The following is a 4,690-nucleotide window of genomic DNA, read 5'->3' on the forward strand; positions in this document are numbered from 1 at the left end:
AATTCCATACTATACATATATACATTAGCGGTAAATCGCAATCTTGAGGAAAGTTTTATTACGTTCTTAGAGTTGTTTCTCAATGCAACACTCTCTTCTCTAATTCTCTGCACAATTTCTGGACACCTCAGTCCTTTTGAACTCTGGTATCGGTTTTCTCATGTCAGTGGAACAGCTGTGCTCTGTTTGTATTTTCAGACCCAGAGACTGGGGAATTTAGAATTCATTGCTTCCCACTCTCACCTCTCAGGGATCACAGTCCTGTGCAGCCTATTGTGCCCTGTCCAAAGACAGTTGTCTCTTATACTTTTTTCAAGGCTTCTAATTGTTTTTAAGGGAGTGATATTCTAGTTCCAGCTAATCAAATATGTGCAGATTATCAGAGCTACTAGCTATTTTTTATATATAAAAAAAAAGAATTTAGACTCACGGTGATTTAGTTTCCTTCTTTAGAGTTTGAATAATAACATATAGCTTAAAATAAGTTATTATCTTTATCTCATGCCGAACTACAGATAAGATACTCTTAACTTCAATTGGTTTATTTTCTCATAAAAGTAATCCTTTCTCAAATATTTGGTAACAAAAGAAAATCTAACTTTCTGTTGTGAATGCAACATATATGAGACATACTGTTGAATTGTAAAAAGATAAAATAAAATATTTCAAAGAGTAAAAAAATAAAAAGTAATTTTTTTTTCTCCAAACTATCAAATCTCTTGGGAGAGTTACATAAAGATAATATGATGAAACTGAGTGTATGGATTTATTTGAATCATTTGCTAACAGTCCTTCATTAGACTTTCAGATGTAATCGCATCATGTCTGAAGCGCCTATTTACTTCTGTCACCACAAGTAGCCATCTTATCTATCATTACAATTGCATTGGTTTTTACATTTCGATCTAACCCATCCATCCCTAACCCGTTCTCTTAAGTGTTTTCACTGGAATCACAAACCTGAATTTATCAAATTTTCAATTTTTCTCAATCTCTTCTTTGAAATGTCTTCCACCTCCTGGTATTAACTAACCCCTGGGTAGTTTCTAAGATTGCTTCCTAAAGTACAGACTCTTCCATTAGAAGCTACTTCTTTGCCTGATCTCTACCACCGTCAGTTGTTAAAACTGTAATAAGCATCCTTCTGTTTTCCATCTCTGCTATACAATAGTTTTTTTTTTCTTAACATACCCTACTCTCCTTTAAAGTTATGCATCTATTTAAGTCACACATTTCTTCCTCTAATAATTATCTACTCTTCATAATTATAGAAAATTTTAGCTGAGTTTGCTCTAGTCCAATGACTTACATTTTGAATTATTAATATAACCCTTTCTTCAATTCAAATAATTATCTCCATAGAGTTAATGATATCTTTATTTTTAGTAGGCTAATTTGCTTTTACTCCTTGTTATTTCCTTCATAGTTTTAGTGACATTACACTTCTGTGTTTTCTCTAATAATCTCCTTTTTAGTTCACCCTTCTCTTTTATAAAAATAAAGATGTACCATAGTTCTCTTTATTCTCTGTTGAGTTCACCCAGTGCCCTAACTTAGATATCTGTAAACTTATTCCCACTTAACTCTCCAGTCTCATTACGTTTCCTGAGTTTAAATTTCATATGATAAACTACTGAATAGAAGACTACATATCTAATAAGCATCTTGTAGTTAATAGGACCAAAATAGAGTTCTCAGTTTTCCATACGTTATCATAAACTATATTCTCCTGTCTTTCTCATCTTAATTTATTTGTAACATTTTCTACCCAGTTGCTAAAACCAAAGATTTAAGTGTCATTATTATTATCCTCTCCCAATTATTCAAGAAATATTTACTGTTTTTCATCAATTTGAATTTCTATCTTGTTCTTCTATCACTGATGCTATCACATAAATCATAGTAATCTGAGCTACTGAAACTATTTTCCAAGTTAGTTTCTTTGTTTCTCATTTTCTCATTTCAATTCAATCTCCACCATACAATCAGAAGTACTTCCACTACCCTTCATAGTGAAAATTTTATTATTGACACAATTATTATTATTACTTTCTTCTAGAGCATCTAAATTCTTTCTGATTTCTGAATTTCTGCACTTGCTTTCCTTTGACCTGAGATACTTTTCTTGACTCTAGATATAGTAAAGCACTTACATATTCATTTTTAATTTTTACTTCTCAGCTGAAATATTAGATATTCTGAGTTTTCTTTTGCTAGCTAACAGTATAGCTTCTCACTTCCATTTTTACTAGTTCTACCAGAAAAGACCTATGTAAAATCTGAGATTAAGGCTCTTCTCTAAACTCCAGCCAATGGCCTTATTGCCATATCCAGTTCTTAGTAGGCTTCCCTCTCCATTTCTAGCATTGTTATCCATATACTCTCTGTCTTTCATCTGGACACCTCTCTTCATGAATCAAACTTCCACTGTTGATAACTTCTTCAACTTCTGAATAACTTGGCATAGCCATCCTAAGTTAGACCACCTATCATGATCATCAGTGACTTGACTGTGCCTTTGTATACATGACTACGAATTTCTGACTACATTTGTCAAGTCTTTAATTGTGTATATGGATTAGTTTTCTGTGCCCATCTTGATGCCTTATCCTTCATCTGTCCACCAGTCACATGTTTCAAAGTATTAATTTACTTTCTGTGTTTAAAATCATCATAATTATGAGCCAGCACATATTTATATGCACACTATTTATTAAAAAGTCTTTTTAATATTAATATATATTTTTTTATATATAGGACAACTAGTCAGGGATTGTTTTTAGTTTAAAGTAAATAAGCAAGCACCTACACAGTATTGTTTCGGGGTGAAGAAAGGTCTTTCTACTTCAAAGGCATTTTTTTTCTGTTGACCTTTGTAATGCTCAAAATATTCATTTCAAGTTTTTGATAAGTGTGCAGGAGTAACCATATGAAATATGAAACCTGAAAAGGTAAAGTAATAAACCACCTCCAGTTATTAATCCTGGGTTGGGGGACAAATGAGACCTAAAGGCTTCTCAGAAGTATGCAGCATTCCTAATAAGTGGAACCAAAGAATTACTCTAATTCTTTTTCCAATTGACATAAATTCTTTTCATTTACTTTCATGAATGGCAAAATATGAGTAATGGACCACTATCTACATTATATATCTAGTATCTACACTAGATAACTGCTTTATTGTTCTGGTTTAAATTAAATCCTATAGTAGCACAAATTTAATAAATTATACTGTTTTTAATTAACTTTACTTCATTTTTAATGAAACAATAATTCTAGAATTTGAATTATTGAAGGTTTTTTTTTTTTTTAAACATAGGCAGTTTCCCTTGTGCATTCCATATTCCAAAAATACCAGCTGGTGTGCCATGTGTTATAAGATTCTGGTTATAGGCCTCAGACAAAACAGTTTTCTCATGACTTTTTTTTAATTAGTCACAACAAAGTAACTTGTAACAGCATACTGGCATGGTAAGACACTAAAAGAAAGGTGAAGAAACACTTGAAACCAACCCAACCAATTAAAACTAAGTATAGAACTTTTAGTTTCAAAAAATCTGCTCAAGGGAAAACTATAGTGATCTTTAAAAGTACAAAATGAAATCATATTTTTCTCTCAAACTCATATAATAATGTTATTATAGAGTTAGATTGTCATAATATAAAGTGGTGTGTTTGTGTGTTCATATGATTTAAAAATTAATCGCTTGTTAAAAATTCATATGTGTAGAGACCTATAAATTAGCCATTTTTTCTTTTGTAGATCAAATTTTTTATTTATTTATTTTTGATGTTATAACTGGAATACTTTAAAAATAAAAAAAATATATTATTTTGGGCCATTTTCCTTTACTTCTTTTGTAACTAGTAATATAAAAAATAGATAATTGTTTATATAATTTTATTTTTCTATTTTTCTAAATTCCTAGACACTTGAGCATTTTAAAATATAAAGTCTCAAAAAATAGAATTTTATAGGATATTTTTTCTGACTTTTATTCAAAGTGTTAAAAAATATGATGTTCCCATATTAATAATGATATTTTTATAAGTTTTGAGAATATATTCAGCTGAAGTTTAACTGAAAGATAGAATATTATGAAAAGGATTTGAAAAACTGAATTTGACTTAGATATTATCTAAAGAGATTTATTTCTGGAAAAAATTTTTTGAAAATCTTTTATTACTCATGTCATTTTATTTGTTAATTTTATGTTTTTAAGAATCACTTGTTAGATTATGATCAGGACTGTTTTAGGATATAATGCCAACAAGACAAAGCTTAAGCTCAATTTTTAAATTAGTTTTTCATTCTGATATAGGATAGTTCCTAATATTAATTTTTAATATGTTTAAATCATGTAATTTGTGTGTATATCAATGATATGATTTCAATGTCTTAATGATCTTAACAATGTATGTATGTGCATATTTCTTCAAATATACCAGTTCTATATTTCTCATTTCCATCTTCATGGATTAATCTGAATTCTTATTTCTATTACTTTCTGGAAATCTCATATTATATAGATCAAAATACTATGATAAGTTTAGTCCATAATTAGCTACATATTCTTATCAAGTATAAAGGACATACTGCATAATACACATTTTCTTATTCTGACTATTTCCTTTTTCATAAGGGATTTTAGATTTTTTAAGAAGTAAGATTAGGAGAAGTCAATCTTTT

Source organism: Pteropus alecto, unplaced genomic scaffold (assembly GCF_000325575.1).
Source record: "Pteropus alecto unplaced genomic scaffold, ASM32557v1 scaffold239, whole genome shotgun sequence".
Lineage (NCBI taxonomy): Eukaryota > Metazoa > Chordata > Mammalia > Chiroptera > Pteropodidae > Pteropus > Pteropus alecto.